This window comes from Canis aureus, chromosome 8 (genome assembly GCF_053574225.1).
Source record: "Canis aureus isolate CA01 chromosome 8, VMU_Caureus_v.1.0, whole genome shotgun sequence".
NCBI classification, from domain to species: Eukaryota; Metazoa; Chordata; class Mammalia; order Carnivora; family Canidae; genus Canis; species Canis aureus.
Window position 1 is genome coordinate 18,582,984 of NC_135618.1, and position 19,262 is coordinate 18,602,245.

General features: G+C 40.8%; 1 protein-coding gene, 1 long non-coding RNA gene and 1 pseudogene across 3 annotated transcripts in view; 2 read left to right on the forward strand and 1 right to left on the reverse strand.

The window, feature by feature from the left end:
• LRRC8B (leucine rich repeat containing 8 VRAC subunit B) overlaps window positions 1-4,426 on the forward strand; it is an 86,305-nt gene extending 81,879 nt beyond the window's left edge. The window contains exon 13 of the transcript XR_013384302.1: window positions 3,490-4,426. The gene's annotated coding sequence lies outside the window, so the exon portion shown is untranslated. The remainder of the gene's footprint in view (window positions 1-3,489) is intronic.
• Window positions 4,427-10,133: 5,707 nt separating this feature from the next.
• LOC144318419 (uncharacterized) lies at window positions 10,134-17,150 on the forward strand. The gene is made up of 2 exons (XR_013384316.1): window positions 10,134-14,853; window positions 15,801-17,150. It is a non-coding gene; the product is annotated as an uncharacterized LOC144318419 (long non-coding RNA).
• Window positions 14,298-18,994, reverse strand: LOC144318414 (palmitoyltransferase ZDHHC6-like; annotated as a pseudogene). The gene is made up of 4 exons (XR_013384309.1): window positions 18,888-18,994; window positions 15,493-17,424; window positions 14,667-14,893; window positions 14,298-14,551 (listed from the first exon to the last, which is right to left on the reverse strand). The product of XR_013384309.1 is annotated as a palmitoyltransferase ZDHHC6-like (transcript).
• Window positions 18,995-19,262: the final 268 nt, after the last annotated feature.

Genomic DNA, 19,262 nt, shown 5'->3' on the forward strand with positions numbered 1-19,262 from the left:
AAGGAGTGAAACTCCTCTGACCCAATTCTGTTAGGTAGAATTTCTCACAGGGGATTCACACATCCTTGTCTGACTCCATCCAGGACTCACAGGGGATTAACACTTTCCCATCCAGAGTTATCTGGGGGAGTGCTCTACCTTTAAAATTGCATTGGTCACTTTGGAGATCCTTTGACATTCTGAAATTCATTTATTTGCATGCACAGCTAGAAAGGCATATAACCAAGTAAAATAAGTATAACCAAGCATACTTCAGTTGGTATTCGGAGGCCTCCAAGCAATCAAATGACTCAAAACTCTCTTCCTTACAATAGACTAATCCTGGCTTTCTAAAGACAACTCTGACCTTCCCCAGAGTAGAAAGGAGATGGGAAAGCTTTCTGGAGCTCCTGAACCAACCACTGTCACTGCTACTTCTCCTCTGTGTTCTTTCCCCCAACTTCTACCTATATACCCCAAAGTAGCTGTGCTTCTCATCTACAACAACCTTGAAGCCCCTCTGAATCTTCCACTCAGTCAAGTGCCCTTTGAGATAAACTCTAATGAAGGGGATTCAGGAACTCCTTTTTGTTTCTCATCACCCCTGGACTAAAGCTAAATTATGAGCTATTACTGAAGAATTTCCTAATACCCATCAAGACCCTCTAGAGTTTGCTTAAAAAAAAACCCTGGTCATTCAAACTTATAAACCTAGTAATTTTGATCTCTACCAACTTACTCATATGCTTGTTAAGTGAAAGCCATGCTGGGTAAACTTGAACTTAGATCAATCTACCTTAAAGGGGCACCGTTAAAAGAGAGGAATCCAAACTACTGGGAGACAATAGAATATGCCCTTTGATTGATGTACAGAAGTTTCTTTTTTTTTTTTTTTTTAAGATTTTATTTATTTGAAAGAGAGAAAGAGAGTGACAGAGAGAGAGAGAGAGAGAGAACATGCACAGGAGCTGAGGCAGAGGGAGAAGCAGACTCCCCACTGAGCAGGGAGCCCAATGTGGAGCTTGATCCCAAGACTCTGGGATCATGTCCCAAGCCAAAGGCAGACACCCAACCAACTGAGCATCTCTGTATATTTGGTCTTCTAAAAGACCAGTGATTTCAAAAAACAGTTCTAAAAGGATCCTTATAACATACAAATAATAGAAAAGCCTTTAATAAAAGAATTTGGCCATCTAAGCTAGTAGCCCTAACTTTGTCCATATGCTAAAACCATAATTTGGATCCAACTATTCTTATTGAGTGTCATACCTGAGGCATGGCTAAAATTCAAAACAAAACAAAAATAAAAACGATTATGTAAAAAAAAAAAACGATTACATCTCTGTATCTGTATGCGTATATGGATATGTTAGAGATATGTGGTATTGTTCTACTTCAGAATTGTATTGCCAAAATTAGTTCATAAAAGAGCTCTATTTAATTGGCTTAAGAAAAGTCAAGTGCTTATAAAATAAGTATTTTTTAAGATTTTATTTATTTATTCATGAGAGACACACAGAGAGAGGCAGAGACATAGGCAGAGGGAGAAGCAGGCTCCCCAAGGGTGGAGCCTGATGTGGAACTTGATCCCAGGACCCCAAGATCACAACTGGAGCCAAAGGAAGACACTTAACCACTGAACAACTCAGGTGCCCTAAATTAACTATTCTTAAAGTTCTCAGAAGTATAATAAAAACTAACCCAAAATTTTTTCAAGTTCATATAATATAAAATAATCTTTAATAAATAAAAGCTAATTCAAATTTGTTGGCTTAATCCTGTCTTCAGAATTATCAGCATTAAATATAATGAGATCAACCACTTTTTTTTTAAACCTGGGTTTACTAGTCAAGTAAGCTCATATTATCTCTATAATACAAAATTTGTCAGCAACAGCAAAAAATGACTTAAAATGATAATTAGCTGTATAATGGTTAATCCAAGTGTAATTACTAAAAACAGGTAATTTAAATAAATATAAATAAGATCAAAGCATATACTAAGTTTAAACTAAATCATGGATATTCATTGAATATCTAAATTATCTTTCCAAATAAGACAAACAACAAATGCCAAACATAAGTTTACCTACTTTTGGCTTTTTATTTTTTAATGTTCTTTTTTTTTTTTTTTTTTTATGATAGTCACACAGAGAGAGAGAGAGAGAGAGAGGCAGAGACACAGGCAGAGGGAGAAGCAGGCTCCATGCACCGGGAGCCCGACATGGGATTCGATCCCAGGTCTCCAGGATCGCGCCCTGGGCCAAAGGCAGGCGCTAAACCACTGCGCCACCCAGGGATCCCTACTTTTGGCTTTTTAATTTAAATTTTAAAATATTATGAGAAAAATAGTTTCATAAAATGAAAAATTAAATGTACACATGGGATAGATTAAAAATAGAAAATATGTGTCAGTTTATTAAACTCTTATTTCAGCTACTTACATAGTCGTATATGTGTATGTGCTGGGACATAACACACACTATGTTTCCTGCTGTGGAAGGATCCAGCATATTAAAAAGCCATTTTTCTTAATACCGCAGTAAACTGAGCAACAGAAGGTCTATGCAGCCAGCTGAAAAGGCCAATACCAAACCACCACCCTTTCTGTCCTGCAGACCCGTGGTAACTCCTCAAGGCCAGGCTGTAATCACTGTTTGATGGGTTCGTACTTTGTTGCCTTGTCTTTTCAGATGTACAGCCTGGCAACATTCCTTGTTTACAAGGAACTTCCCCCATTTCTTGTAACTACTTGCAAGGCTGGGGATTCTGGTGGTGGTTGCCCTGGTATGCACAGCTCTGTCATCAGTGTAGGAGCTGTCCCATCTTTCAAATCTTTATTCTAACTCAATTTAGAACAACTGTCCTCAGCAACAGTATGGGGATCCTATTGCCCTTGCCTGTTCTATCATTTCCAGACTAGCAGAGCAATGTCAGGATGCGTCTGTAGACAAATAAATCTCACCCTGTAATTTTCCTAGAAGTATATGGCTTATTTTAACTATACTATGTAGAAGGAATTTATATTCATTTAATGCAATGCATAAGCAATTATACTATCCTGTAACAGTAAATCTGTTAATTATTCTGTAACAACTGCCAAACATCACTTCTTTTCTAGATAAGTTTTTGAAATTAAAAAACGACCACTTGAGGGGCCACTGGGTGGCTCTGCCTTCAGCTCAGGTCATGATCTCAGGGTCCTGGGATGAACCCTGCTTCCAGGCTCCCTGCTCAGTGGGGAGTCTGTTTCTCCCTCTCCCTCAGTCTCTCCCCCTGCTTATGCTCATGCGCACTCACGTGCACTGTCTCGCTCTCTCTCAAATAAATAAAATCATTTCAAAAAATACCCTGGTACATAATTGGAATTCGATTTTTCTCTCTGTTAAAAGGACAAAGTTTCTTAAATTATTGGATAGCTGCCCTTAATAGAAAATTGTAAACAAAGACTTTTCTTTACCATTAATACAATCTACCTAAAAACAAAGGCTCTATGTTTTGTCTTCATCAGATCTTTGTTTACTCAAGTAAACCAAGTCTTCGGGTATTGAGAGAGCTGTTTTGCTTCCAACTATGTGACCCTTTGTATTTGCCTTTGAAGTCTTTTGGTCAAATAAATACTTAAATATTGCTTTTTAATAATCTATGATTCTATTTCATCAAATGTTTAGACCTTTTGATATTTTTGACAGACTTCCCCAAATCACATTCTAAATAAAGTCTTTTTGACCTCAAAGTAACTAAGAATTTCTCGAGGGCTTCTGGAATTTCTCAAAAGATCTGTTCCCTCTCCTTATAAAAAGAGAGATACTACATTAATTAGGATTATTTGATATGCAAATTAATGGGAAGCAATGTCAAATAAAAATAATACTACGCTTCTCTATGTTTTATTTACATAAGTATATATTATAAATGTTGTAGAAATTATATAAAATACCTAAAACTCTAATTAAAAAAAAATGTTTTCTTAATGTTTTGTTTTCCAAGTTTAAAGGATCTCCTTTTCCCCTTTGCTTTTAGCTGTCTCTAACTTACCACGATTTGGTACAATGTCTTTACAACAAAGGTCAAACATTTATTTTTTTCTCCCTACATCCAGAGTTTAAAACTCTTGTTAAATATTCTAATTTTTCATGACAAATGTATGTATTTGCATAAGTTTAATAGGAATCTGTTCCTATAAAAGGACACCCAATACTCATAGCCTTGGTTTCTTTGATCCACAGTTGACAAAAGACAACACACTTCAATGTTGGAAGGGCCTAATTGCTTCTATTAAAATAATTGTGCTTTGGTAGAGCACTCTTTTCACAGTGTGCTCTTGGGGAATAAAATCTTAAACATCACACCTTATAACTCGGAGATTTTATCTGTTAGAAAAGACATCTCTTTAAAAAAAAAAAAAAAGACATCTCCAAAAAGACTCCCTTTGACCCCATTGGCAAGACTCCCATCAGGTACAATTAACCAATCCTTGTGCCAGCAAACTCCAAGAAAAAGACCCTTGGATTCACAGGTCACATCTCAAAAACAAAACAAAACACCAAATCCTGACCAGACCTACACACCAACTGGTGACCTATAAATAAAATTTTCCAGGAATTGAAGCAGATGAAAGCTGAAAGAGACAACTTTCCCAGGATGACCCCACCAGGTCTGTTTACCATTTTCTCACTGTTGCTTCTACCTTGTTTTTTTGTTTTTGTTTTTTTCGCTGTCTTTTGGAGAGACAGTGCCCGTACCCACATTTCTCAGTTTACTGCAAAAGGAAGAAACCTCTCTGACTGTTAGATCTGTCACCAAAAACTCTGATTTGTTCACAATGTCAGAGACCTCCTACAACTAAGTTCTCTTTAGTTCCAAATGCTACTGTTGATTATAACCACAAGCTTATAAATGCTACCTTACAACCAGGTGTTTCCATACTTGCGACAGCCTTTCCCCAGTCATATCTGTCCTAGCTCAACTAAACACTGAGAAAGAGGAGTTGTGCACTTTGTAATCAATCTTGTTAAAAAATGAAACTGTCCCGTGCCTGCTGATTTGCCAAAATTAATGTAAAGTTTTACTTCCTTAGATCTGCTTTATACTGATCCTTAGATACTTAATAATCCAACATTCTTAACAATTTCTTAGATTAATGTCTAATGTCCATGAGGTTTATATATACATATTTTTTGCTAATTGCTCTGCTTATGCTTATAACCTTGCAAAAACCTCTATAAGCATCTGATTATGGTCAGTCCACAAATTGATTCATCTGGAATGCCAGGTGACCTCATAAAGCCCCACATGAGTAAACTGCTTAAGACCATTTCCTGACAGCCATCTTATTGCTCAAATGGGGCCTGACCCTAATGACAATCATCAGGGATTTAAAATTCTCCCTAACACCAGACATGACTTCCTGGGACAGGTGCATCCCAGCAATGAGGGACTAAGTCACCTGTGGTTGATCAGCTTTGCTTTTAGGGCACGATCTTCATCAAAAGGAGACATGTGAAAGGTGAAATGAACTAAGATTACTTATGTCAGGGATCCCTGGGTGGCGCAGCGGTTTGGCGCCTGCCTTTGGCCCAGGGCGCGATCCTGGAGACCCAGGGTCGGGTCCCACGTCGGGCTCCCGGTGCATGGAGCCTGCTTCTCCCTCTGCCTCTCTCTCTCTCTCTCTGTGACTATCATAAATAAATAAAAATCAAAAAAAAAAAAAAGATTACTTATGTCAAAAAGTATTTAAACAGACAGTTTAAAACAGGCAGTTATTAAGGAGATGAGCCTTATCCACATCCTCACCTGATGGAACCATGAACTTTTGAACTGGGCCAAACAGCAAATACTCTAAGACTGAGTCTGAACACCTGCAACTTCCTCTAGTAAGAGACTTTTTAGTGACCAATCATATTCAGCCAAGATTGGCTTTCTGCCACCAACACCAATCAAAATTTTATAAACAACATATACAGGCATTCCCTTTTGTCTTTAAAAACACTTGATTTTTGTTCCCTCTATGGCGACCACAGGGATGGGGAGTGGGAGGGTACACTTTCGATTGCTGCCCAAATCTGTGTTTCCTGAATTGCAATTCTGAGACCCCAAATAAATGCTTTTGCACTTATTTTAGCTTAGCCTCTTTTCTCTGTTCATATACTGTATACCCTTTTCTCTGCATATCTTGTTTTTGTATTATCTTTTAATTTTGTATCACACGCATGTATTACCTATTCAGAAATCACTTTGGAGTACCTGGGTGGCTCAGTCAGTTAAGTGTCTGCTTTAAGCTCAGGTCATGATCTCAGGGTCCTGGGATCAAGCCCCGCATCGGGCTCCCTGCTCAGCTTCTCCCTCTCCCTCTGCCCTCCTTCCTGTTCATGCTCTCTCTCTCGAATAAACAATTTTTTAAAAAAGAAATTACTTTAAAAATGTTAGTGATGTTGGGGGGTACCTGGCTGGTTCAGTCAGTGGACATGCAATTCTTGATCTTGGGGTTTTGAGTTCAAACCCCACATTAGGTGTAGAAAATACTTAAAAATAACATCTTTAGGTGCACCTGGATGGCTCAATCAGTTAAAGGTCCAAGTCTTGGTTTCGACTCAGGTCATGATCTCAGGATTGTCAGATCCAGCACAGCCCCACATAGGGCTCTGCTCTTGGTGCAGGATCTATCTGCTCGAGAGATTCTCTCTCTACCCCTCTTTCCCCCTGCTTGTACTCTCTCGCTCTCAAATAAATAAATAAAATCTTTTTAAAAATAAAAATAAATAAAAGCTTTAAAAATGTTAGTGACGTTGAAATAAGTTCTTGATTTACATAATGTAGAAACAATTCTCTGATATCTTGGAGTATACCCTCCAAAGCTTTCTAATATATGAACAAGGGAAACTGTGGCTCTTGAAGCTGAAAACCACTGTCTATTTATAGCCTGTTAATAGCTAGAAAAAAGAGTTTCTAATCCTGTGGTCTCCTTACCGGAGAACATTTGTAACCTCTTTCCTCAAGATTTGTAAAGTAACCATTTGTCACCAATAATAGTAGTAACCTTTATGGAGATCTTACTATATGTCAAGCACTGTTCTGTGTCCATTTCACACATTTCAGGTCAATTTTCACAGCCACCTTATGAAGTAAGTCGTTACGTATTAGAAAATTGAATCTCAGAAAGTTTCCTAACTAGCAAGTGACAGAGCTGAGATTCAAACCTGTTACAGGTTTGTTATAAGGAGCATAGGACAATTAGAAGGATTAAGTGCATTAATGCAATTAAAGTGCCTAGAAGTCTTACTTGCAGTAACTCTCTCCGCTAAGTACCAACACTAAGAATCTGGACTCGCGAGGAATTTTCTAAGTTAGAGATATGATTGGGTCTGCAAAAGTACATGAAGTTATTCTGATAAACTGAAATGCAAGTTAAAGTATCCTTTATCCATGTATCCTGTGCCTAAGAGCTCTATGTTTTTCAAGATAGTTTTCCCCTTGTTTTTAGTTCCTATGAGTGCCATTTCTCAGAAGATCTCCTGCCACCAGTTCTGAGTTATTTGTATCCCTCCCTCCACCACTATTTTTATGCTTTCTCATCATAGAGATTTTTAGCATAAAATCAGAGGAAGGCAACATTTTAAAGCGCGGCATCAGGATGACCATAAGTAATATCTGACTGCCTGAAAATACACCATGTTTCTGTAGTTGAATGTCAGGCTCATAAAAATATAAAGCAAGAGGAAAAAAAAAAAGCCCTCCCTATTGCCACCAGAACCATGCTGTCCAGTATGGTAGTCACTAACCATGTGTGGCTATTAAGTTCTTGAAATGTGGCCAGTTGTAATCGAGATGTTCTGTAAGTATGAAATACACACTGGATTTCAAAGAATTAGTTAAAAACAGAATAAAATATATCAATATTTTTATATGGGTCACATGTTGAAAGGATAATAATTTGGGTTAAGTGACTTCATTAAAATCAATTCTATTACTTTCTTTTTATTTTTTAACATGTCTATACTAGAAAACAGAAAATTACTTCTGTAGCTTGCATTATATTTCTACTTGGTAACGCTGCTCGCGATTAAAGTCTTAACTTTAGGGATCCCTGGGTGGCACAGCGGTTTCGCGCCTGCCTTTGGCCCAGGGCGTGATCCTGGAGACCCAGGATCGAATCCCACGTCGGGCTTCCGGTGCATGGAGCCTGCTTCTTCCTCTGCCTGTGTCTCTCTCTCTCTCTCTCTCTCTCTCTCTGTGTGTGTGACTATCATAAATAAATAAAAAAATTTAAAAAAATAAAGTCTTAACTTTACCTTGACCTGATCCTGAAGTCTCCAGGACCTTAGAAATATTACTATATGTTAGAATTAACATATATATAATATAAATGTATTAATATATAAAGTGAGTACACTCCAATCTGGAAATAAGCACATTATTATGTACCTACTCAGAGTTCAAAGATTAATAACACAGAGTTCTTGTCCTTAGAGTCCTACTATGAGCCAGGCCCTGGGCCACCTTGAAAACTAGATATCATCATTTCTACTACACAGCTTAACTCCAATTTCACAGCCGTCTTTATCTGGGGGCCAGAAAGTCTCTTCAAATGAGATGGGCATAGGCACCATGGTCTTCTCTACTCATCCTTAGTCATAAATACCCTCCTTCTAATCCCAGCCTATATGGCTTAGCCCATTTGGGCTACTATAACAAAATGCCATGGACTGGGTGGCTGCTACACAACAAGTATTTATTTCTCACAGTTCTGAATGCTGGAAAACCTAAGATCTGGTGCCAGCAGGGCTGGGTTCTAGTGACGGTCCTCTTCCAGGTTGCAGGCTTCTGACTTCTCACCATGTCCTCACATGGTGGAAGGGGCAGGACGTTCTGTGGGGTCTCTTCTATAAGGGCCTTGATCCCATGTATGAGGGCTCACCTCACGACTTCCAAAGGCTCTGCCTCCTAATACCATCACATTGGTGATTAGGATTTCAACATATCAGTTTGGTCAGGGTCTTGGGGAGGCGGGGGTTGGGAGAGGGAGATACAAACATTCAGACTATGGTACTCTGTAACCTTCCTAAAGAGACCAAATAAATGGTTGGGTGGATGTGGGCTTTCTTTTTCCTTTTCTTTTCTTTTCTTTCTTTTCTTTTCTTTTCTTTCTTTTCTTTTCTTTTCTTTTCTTTTCTTTTCTTTCTTTTCTTCTTTTCTTTTCTTTTCTTTTCTTTCTTTCTTTCTTCTTTCTTCTTTCTGTCTTCTTTCTTTCTCCTTTCTTTCTTTTCTTTCTTTCTTTCTCCTTTCTTTTCTTTTTCTTTCTTTCTTTCTTTCTTTCTTTCTTTCTTTCTTTCTTTCTTTCTTTCTTCTTTGTCTTCTTTCTTTCTCCTTTCTTTTCTTTCTTTCTTTCTTTCTCCTTTCTTTTCTTTTTCTTTCTTTCTTTCTTTCTTTCTTTCTTTCTTTCTTTCTTTCTTTCTTTGAGAGAATTTTAAGCAGGCTCCATGCCCAGTGCAGAGTCTGACTTGGGGCTCCATCACACAACCCTGAAATTATGACCTGAGAGGACATCAAGAGTACGATGCTTAACCCACCAAGCCACCCAGGTGCCCTGGACCTGTGCTTTCTATATTGTATGTTCCAGTGACAAGACCTTTCTTTACCTTCAGATTTTGGAACCTTTGAAATCCCATTAGATAACTAACTAGATAATTAACTGCAAGGAGATAGCAATGTTAATAGTGACCATGCTGGGAAAGCACAGAAAATTCATTTCTCAAAATGATTTACTTCTCAGGCTTCTTGGCTTCTCACCGCATGGCGTCACCAGAGGTTACTCCTATTTTTCTTGAAGACAAAAGCAGTCATTCTTTTAGATCTATTGATTTGATAAGTTTTACTGTTTGTTGAGTACCATGTTTTCATTGTACTCATTTGGTTTTCCAATTGGCATCTCACCATTCACATGCTCCAAACTGAATTCCAGATGTGCCATCCCTCCCTACCTATTCCCCTTAACTACTGCCAGTCTCAGAAAATGAACATTCCATTCTTCCTTCAGGTAACCAGCCTAAAACTGTGGAGCCAGTCTTCCCTCCCCTATTTCTTTTTTTTTTTTTTTTAAGATTTTATTTATTTATCCATGAGACACACACACACACACAGAGAGAGAGAGAGAGAGAGAGAGAGGCCGAGACACAGGCAGAGGGAGAAGTAGGCTCCATGCAAGGAGCCCGACGTGGGACTCCATCCTGGGACTCCAGCATCAGGCCCTGGGCTGAAGGCGGTGCTAAACCACTGAGCCACCCAGGATGCCTCCCTCCCCTATTTCTTTCACACCCACATCTACTCTGCAGCGCCAGCAGTTCTTCCTTCTGAATAACATATAGGCCACAATTCAAGCCCTTCTCTCCACTAAATGCCAAGTCTCCTGGTCTTTTCCATCCTGGGCCCCCTCTCAGTCATTGTGATGGCAGCCCAACTTTGTCCCCCTTCAGCATATTCTCCACGTAGCAGCCAGTTACCTTACCACAACTTAGATCAGATCCCCTCAGCTCAAAACCCTCTGGGAACCACCACAGGCAAATCCTCTTCAGTGGCCTCTAAAGCCCCACGCTCACAGATTCTAGCCATCCTGGGCCTCTTGCTCTTTCTCAAAAACAGAGGTAGTCCCTGACTTGAGGGCGTCACCACAAAATGCTCTTCCTTTGCCATCCACCTGGCACACGCACCCACACACCTGCTTCCAGCCTCTCCTTGGCTGCCTCCTGTCTGGGGAAGACTTCCTGGACCAGCACATTTCACACCTGCAACCGTCCTGTGCAAATACTCCCTTCCCCTGTTCGGTTGTACTCCATGACCCCTATTACCAGCTAATATATTACGCCTTCTACCCTCTTATTTGTCTCCCCCCCCAAAGAATTAAAACTCCACAAAGGTGAGGGTCCTATTTTCTTCCTTACTGTTTTCCCAATTCTCAGAACAGTGCCTGCCACAAAATAGATGTTCAGTAAGTATTTGCTGGATGATTGAATGATGTTTTCGAATGAGGAAAAGGAGGCCCAGAGAAGCACCGTTTCCTCCCAAGGTCACAGGACGAAGGAGAGCAGGGGTCAGGTGGGGGCTCAGACCCCGCTCCTTCCACTCTGGGCCTGGAGAGGAGAGGGGAGGCCCCGCTGCGGAGAGGCGCACACCAAGGCTCCAAAGGGGATCTTGCTGGAAGCATTGAGCCGAAGCAGAAACAACTATTTTGGCAGCGTTTTTGACAATCTCTGAGATTAAGGAAAGTAATGTGAAGGCATATGCTGAAGCTTTCTGGGTTTAAGACTGGCTTTAACTATTTTTCTTTCAGCTGTAGCTTTCTGGGGTAATGAATGTACCATATGGCCGTATCTCCAGGTTCTCATACAAATTAGGAAACTAAAAATGCCAGATGATGAAAACAGATTTCTGCTTGTTTCCATGGGAAATCAACTGCCATGAAACCTTCGGCAACGGGAGGGAGAGTGTGCTCAGCTCAAGGTGTTCTCTGGGGAGGCTGCCCTCCGCCTGCGGCCCACGGGCTGCTCAGGATCTGGGGCCCGTGAGGCACCGGCCTAGGCCGCCGCTGTGCTGGTGGCCGCGCCACCCCGTGGAGGTCAGCATGTCTTGTCTGGGTGTCCTTCGGGCGTCGGCCTCCAGGCTCTGGCGCTCTGCTCCGGGCCTCGAGTGTCGGGCCCGGCCTACCAGGCTGGAAAAGCTCGTACCTGTGACCAAGACACCTGATGGGGCAGGTCCCCGGCCTCTCAGTGTGGCTTCAGCCACATTTGATGCATCATCAAGGATGCTTGCTGGAACAGTCCCTGTTTGCTGCTTGGCAGCAGACAGAGCTACTTCAGAGGCGTAGGGGAGCACTCTGGAAACGCAGGGGAGGCTGCCCCGAAGATGTCCCCAGGAGGCCTCAATGACTACTTGTTCCCGCCTGCCCCAGAATTAGCACCAATTTGCCTAAATGAGAGAATGCTGAGAGAGAAGGCTGCAGAAGATTTCAATGTTGTCTTGCCAGTGGCAATCTCTGGCTTGTCTGGGGGAAATAGGTTCAGGAGCTTACTCTAGATTGGGAGGGAAAAGAGACCCTCTCTCTGCTTTCCTCAAGCACAGTGCATGCACCTCAGTGTGCCTGCGGGAGGCCCAGAGCCGCCGACTCGGATTCCACCGGGAATTCTCCTGCTGCTTCTCTACCTCATGAGCTGGGAGGCCTCGGGGAACTCACAGCCATGGTTTGAGTCTCTGTGAGGTGGGTGATAATACCTCCTCCTCTTCCCCCAGAGATGCTATGAGGCTAAAATCAGTGTCATAACTCAAGGGAAAGCACTCATATGGAGTCTGGTAGGCAAGAGGTGTGCAGTGTCTTGGGGCTTCTCTTTTCCTTCCCTCTGTTGCTGTGTTTTCCAAAAAATTGGAAACATATGTTGGCAAGCAACAAATGGACAGTGGCCTCTCTCTTGCCAAAACACCGTCACCAGAAGCAGCTAGATTCTTCCCCGAAGTGCTACTAGGGTGTAGACAGCACAAAGGACTCCAAGTCTTCACAAAAAACAGACCCATTTACTTATAACTTGCCGGCCCCTCTGTCTTGTCTGGGTGGAATATGTCTCAGGGAAACTAAGTGGAGAAGGACACTTCTTACGTTGTCTTCACCCAAATACACTACTGGTAGGACCCCGTGGAATTAAGACCACAGATCATAATGCATTCCAAATGCCTTGCCCTAGGCTAGTCAAAATAGTTTGACTCTTCTTTCTTCAAATGACTCACAGGCACGGTTCCTTAGCATGAGGCCAACCCAACAGGTTCTGTGTAAGCCAGAGCACAGGAAGCAGTGTTATCATTTTGTGGTCTTGAGGAGGCTTTTGGTAAATCAATCTTTCCATTACAGCTGTGATACCCAAAATCATGCTCTGGTGACACACTCTATTTCTGTAGATTCAGTGATAGCTATTTAATACTGGATTTTGTTTCCACCCACCTGGATTCTGACCCTGACTATCTAGAGTTGAAGCAGACTCCACAAGTTCAGAGCAAAGCCCTCCACAGGATTGTCCTCCCTTCAGATCTAGTCACAAGTCTCAGTGAGTCCCCAGGCCACCCAAACTTCTGCCTAACTGGCTACAAAATTGGGGATTCTGTGACTCCTTCAGGTTTGAGAATTCACTAGAATGACTCATGAAACTCAAGAAAATGCTATACTTATGATTATAGTTGTAGTTGAAAGGACACAACCGAAGAAGAGCCAAACAAAGAGAGCCTAGGACAGAACTCAGATTCTGTGCCCTCTTCCCTTGGATTAGGAGAGAGTGTGTCACCCTCCAGGCACTTCTGTGAGTTTACCAACTGGGAAGTTCCAATGAGCCTTGATGTCAGAGTTTTTACTGGGGTTTTATTAAGAAGACAGGACTGATCTCAATCTCTTGCCCCCCCCCAACTCCCAGCCCCTGCAACTTCTCCTCCCTCAGGTCGGGGTAGGCTAAAATTCCAATACTCTAATCACACATCAGTCCAGCCCCCTTCCTGAAACTCTCTAAAGGCCCACATGAGTCACCTCATTAGCTTAACAAAGACACTTCTATCATTCGGGAAATTCCAAGGGTTTTAGGAGCTCTGTACCAGGAACCAGGAACAAAGACCAAATGTATTCTTTATGATGTCATAGTCTCTTATTATTATTTACAAAACATAAAGTCTTTGAGTTTAAGCTTTTTCCTTTGGGCAGTGGGGAATCACTTAAAGCAGGTGATTTACTGAGCAGCTACTCTGGGCCATTCAGAATATTCATGCTGACAGCTATACTTTTGGAAGGTTAGATAGACAATTGCACGGAGAGTGGTCTGCGAGAGCAAAGACAGGAGGCCAGGAAGGAGGCAGTGGCCCCTGTGTGGCCATTAAGCAATGAGAGCTAACTCAGGGGAGCACAAGTGGAAGTGGAAAATTTTGGAGGCATCTGAGAGAGGTTTTCCTTTGGAAAAGGAAGATTGCAATTTACCATCTAACTTGTTTTTGTTTTTACAGAACATCCATTGATCTTTATTTGATTTGATAAAAATGTGCATTATTAAAAGGTAATAAAACTTAAGCTTATATTGAATCTAGCATATTTACTTCTATAGTATTTAGAATATTACATAAGAAGTGTCAGCTGAAGGGGAAGCAGGATAAAAGCATCACTATATCTGCAGGTGTGGTCCATAGTGTACAGCACATGTCCTAGAGACAATGCAGCATTTAGTAAAGTGTTTTTCCTTTTGCGGAGAGGAAGAGGTGGCAAAGAGGGGCGGGAATTTAAAGACATAAGCAGAATGGCTTCTCCATTTCAAATTGGTAATAAAAATATATAGATCCTGGCAGTTGGGCACCTTTGAGGAAAAAAAAACAAACCCCACCTTGACCAGAATAGGCTCATTGCATAACTTTTTAGTAATGTGTACAATTTTCAAGTACTGGAGAGGACTTAAAGAATAATTTTACTTTAACTGTGGCTATTTTTCTTGTCACCCTCTCGAGTTTGATCTATTTCAGCATCACACAGACGCTTCTCCACATAGTTCCTAGAAAACCAAACTCTTAAAAAGGAAGAAAGGAAGAAAGAAAAGAAAGAAAGAAAGAAAGAAAGAAAGAAAGAAAGAAAGAAAGAAAGAAAGAAAGAAAGAAAAAGAAAGAAAGGGAAAGAAAGAAAACCAAAGTCTTATTTTTGAAACACCTTCTATCAAAGGAATCATCAAGAATTTTTTCTCCATCCAATCGGTATTATAACTGCCTCATGGCTAAAATGAACTCCACTTTCTGTGCCTTATTTGAGGCTCATCAGTGCAGGGACTCATGAAGATTTTCATTCTTTTTGATTCCTTTTCTCAAAGGACAGCAGGTATTGCTCTTATCTTCTATTGCTTTATACGGAATGCTTCCTCTTTCTCTCTCTCTCTCTTTTTTTTTTTTTTTTTTAGGAGAGTGAGAGTGTCCATGATGGGGGGCCAGGGGTGAGAAAGAATCTTAATCAGTCATCACACCTAATGCAAGCGCAACCCGGGGCTCAATCTCATGACCCTGAGATCATGACCTGAGTGAAAATCAAGAGTGTGCTTAACCGACTGAGCCACCCAGGCACCCCTCCTTGCCTTGGACTTTTTTTTTTAGAGACAGGGAAGGGCAGAGGGAGAGAGAGAAAGAAAGAGAGAAAACAAACTAGGGGTGGTGGAAGGGGAGGAGGGCGGGGAGTGGGGGTGAATGGGTGATGGGCACTGAGGGGGGCACTTGATGGGATGAGCACTGGGTGTTATTCTGTATGTTGGCAAATAGAACACCAATAAAAAATAAATGAAAGAAAGAAAGAAAGAAAGAAAGAAAGAAAGAAAGAAAGAAAGAAAGAAAGAGAGAAAATCTTAAAGAGTCTCCATACTCAGCATAAAGTTGACCTAGGGTTCAATTTCCCAACCCTGAGATCATGACCTGAGTGGACATCAAGAGTGGGATGCTTAATCAACTGAGCCAACCAGGCACCCCCCACTCTTGACTCTTGTATCTGTTTTTTGTTTCAATTGTTCTACCGTTAAGCTCTACTGGTGACAGACTTCTCATATTGGCCCCTCAAGCCCATCTCCTTCAGGGACCCTGACTATGTAAATACCTGTTTAAAGTTCTTCCATCTACTTCCCATATCATAAGGTGGTGAAACAAAGACCTCATCTAGTTGGGAATATTGAATTCCATCTTTAGCCTTTTCTTCAATCCATGATTCAACAGAAGTTTTGTTTCTGAGAATTATTTTCATCTGCTAACGAAACAAAATCCTAACAGCTATGGTTATTCCTAAAGCTAATCCCAAGGCAAACAAGGTTGCTGCAAATGCTGCTAACTCAAAGAGAATGACTGGAAGCGGATCTCTCCAAGCTGCATTCGTATCAGTCTTTACCATGTTTCACCCAAAGGAGAGCCAACTATAAAGCTGTGTAACCACAGTCATAACAAAAATGAAGGCAGCATGGATACAACCCAGTGGTGCTAAAAGGAGAGACAGTATGAAGGAAGCATGATTTTGGGAACCACAAGAGTTGTCTAAGGACAGTGGTGGTCCATCTTCATGACGCATCTGTTAGACCTTCTGCAGTGACACCACCGTGGTGCCTTGTATGCTTGGCAGAGGCAGACTTTACTACCCTGAGAATTTTCTCGTTTCTACCCCAAAGGGACAAAGCCAGGACCAATAAACACAGCATTGAAATAATGATAAAGAAATTTATAATTTATAACTGATCAACATGATAAAGTCATGCTTCCTCCAGTTGTATGCAAAGGCCAGGACTATAACACAGAGTCGATCATGGGCACAGTAGAACAATATTGCTATATCCCCAAGGGCTCTGATGGGACCCCAGTGACAGTCGCATTCTTAGAGATTTTCAAACTTGATAACCAAGCAGAATGTATCCATTTTGGTGAGAAAGAATGAATTTAGAAAAGCATAAATCTCCTTTTTCTGTGCACACATTTCCGTGTGCCACAAGTCCATGTGTGTTCTTTAATTGCCATGCCTTCAAGTTATGGAATGTTAACACAGATTATGTCATTTTCACTGTTACACGTGCAGAGTTCTTTATCTTGACCAGAAGAATCCAGGGTCTTGGCTTGAAACTCAATCTCTGTCTGGTCCGTGGTACTGGTCCCTTGACCATTGCATTTCCAGGACAGCTTGGTCTCGCCCGGAACAGGTTTTCTCCTCGTCGGGTAGCTCAGTCAGGGTACCTCAGTCTAGTGCAAGCAGAAAGCAAGTCTGGGTTGCAGGAGGGTGGAACGTGGGAACTGCCCCAACCAATCTGTCTCTCCGCCAGTTCTCTTCCCCATCCAGTTTTGTCTCCATCAGGAAATACTATGACTAGAGAAACCTAGTTGAAGAGTTAAACTACTTTCTAAAGAAATCCAAGTAATACTGATAAATAAGCTAGGTCCTTTGTGATTAACAGAGCTTTATGTTCTGTACATTCAAAACTCAGCTAGCAGAAAAGATCTTAATATTTTACCTCTTGAGCAAACTTCAGCACCCTGGTCCTAATTTTTAATGTCATATTTCCATTATTCTTCTGAACAAAAATGTTGACTCCTCTTGTCTCCAAATGGCTGAACTATTTCTGTTTTAAAATAAACCTGGTCAGTTTTTTACCTTTCAAACAGACTTTTGAAATTTTTTTCTCTTTTGAATGCAAGGCCCTCCCTCCCCTTGTAGATCACAAATTCATGAAGCAGCTGGGGGAATGTTGGGATGCACCCCTGTGGAAATCGTGTTACAAAAGAGAACCTGTAACATTGATGTGTTAAAACTGGCTATTTCTTCCTGCACGCAGACTTCATTAAACTTTAAAAGCAGTGTTTCAAAATTCCCAGTGTGTAGGCTTTTTTCCATAACATTAACTGAGACACTGAATCACTTGTATCTGCAGAAGTTCTGCAACATAATAGATATTTTACATAAGAATTTCTCAAAAAATAATTTCATGGGTTTCAACTGGGGGGAGAAAGAGAAATAATGATTATTTCATGTATCATGGGTGATAGGTTAAATTGAAATAGAAATAAAGGGCAGCCTGGGTGGCTCAGTGGTTTAGCACTGCCTTAAGCCCAGGGCCTGATCCTGGAGACCTGGGATCGAGTCCCGCATTGGGCTCCCTGCATGGAGCCTGTTTCTCCCTGTGCCTGTGTCTCTGCCTCTCTCTCTCTGTGTCTCTCATGAATAAATAAATAAAATATTTTTTTAAAAAGAAAAGAAATAAAGTATAAAAAATATACTTTATCCCTGCCATAAGTACTTACTATGTTTACTTTTTATTTTTTTTAAAGATTTTTTTTATTTATTCATGAGAGACGCACAGAGAGAGAGAGAGAGAGAGGCAGAGACACAGGCAGAGGGAGAAGCAGGCTCCATGCAAGGAGCCCGATGTGGGACTCGATTCCGGGTCTCCAGGATCACACCCTGGACTGCAGGCGGCGCTAAACCGCTGCGCCACTGGGGCTGCCTATGTTTACTTTTTAAAAAAAATTATTATATATCAAGCTGCAAGATGTTGGCTTTTAAGAAAACTGACGACTGGCAATTCTTTGTGTTTATCAGTTTATTAATTTTTTCTGAGTAGGCATCACACCCAGCTTAAACTCACAACCCTGAGATCAAGACCTGAGCTGAGATCAAGAGTCAGATGCTACTCAACTGACTGAGCTACCCAGGCACCCCTCAATTTATTTTTTAAAAACCGTGAAGGAAATACTCCCCCTTTGACATAATATTAAAATAATGAAGTCAACAAGTAATTTTTGAACCTCAGCTAGATGGGAAGTGAAAAAAAATGTAGTGTCAAAAAAGAGAGGACATGATTAACTTTGAATATTAATAAAAATTGACACAATGCATGATATATCAAAGCACACATATTAAATCTCCTAATCCTCACAACACACTGCAAACTAGTATAATTATCCCCATTTATCTATGGAGAAACCAATGCTCAGAGAAGCTAAGCAATTTATCTAAGTTTTCACAGCTATGGAAGATTAAAAAAAAAAAGGTTAATTGCTATAAGAGTTTTGAGAAAAGAGAGTGTTAGAAAAACTTCACAGCGATAGGATTTAGATAGGGCATTTAAAGACTGATGCAATTTGGAGGAGAGGAGAGAGAGGAGAGAAGGAAAGTGAGAGAAATTAGGAGTAGTAAAGATATGTGCAAAAATCAAGGAGGTGGTAAAGAGCTGTAAAGCCACTGAAAGCATGTGCAAATTTGTCATCAGAACTCTGAACAGATCTAACCTTGCAGAGAGTTTTACATAAACTTTGCTATCACTAGTTTTCAGAAATATTTTGGAATTTCAGAGGCTGGGCAGCAATCTATAAATGCTGTATAAAAAATGCTTTCCTCACCCTTCTAAGCAATAGTGCTCCAAGATTTTGAAAATTCCTTTCTTTTCCCTTCAAGCATGCTGAAGCCTGCTGATCTTCCCACTTCCATGCTACTTGGGAGATTGAAGGGGATAAGGGGCCAGTCTGATTGGGAAAAAGCATTGTGATGTGATTGTTGGTCTAGACAGGGTCACAATGTGTCTGTCTGGGGACTGTGGCATTTGTGGCTAATTTGAGGGCTGGTATTACCACTCCTGATCATGTAAGATTAAAGCTTGCCCAAGTAAAGAATTGAAAACCTTCAAAATATTGTTGCTTTTTCCTCCTCTGGATACAGACTTAAAGAGAAACACTCAACATCTATTGTATAATAGTTTTATTTTATTTTTTAAAAGA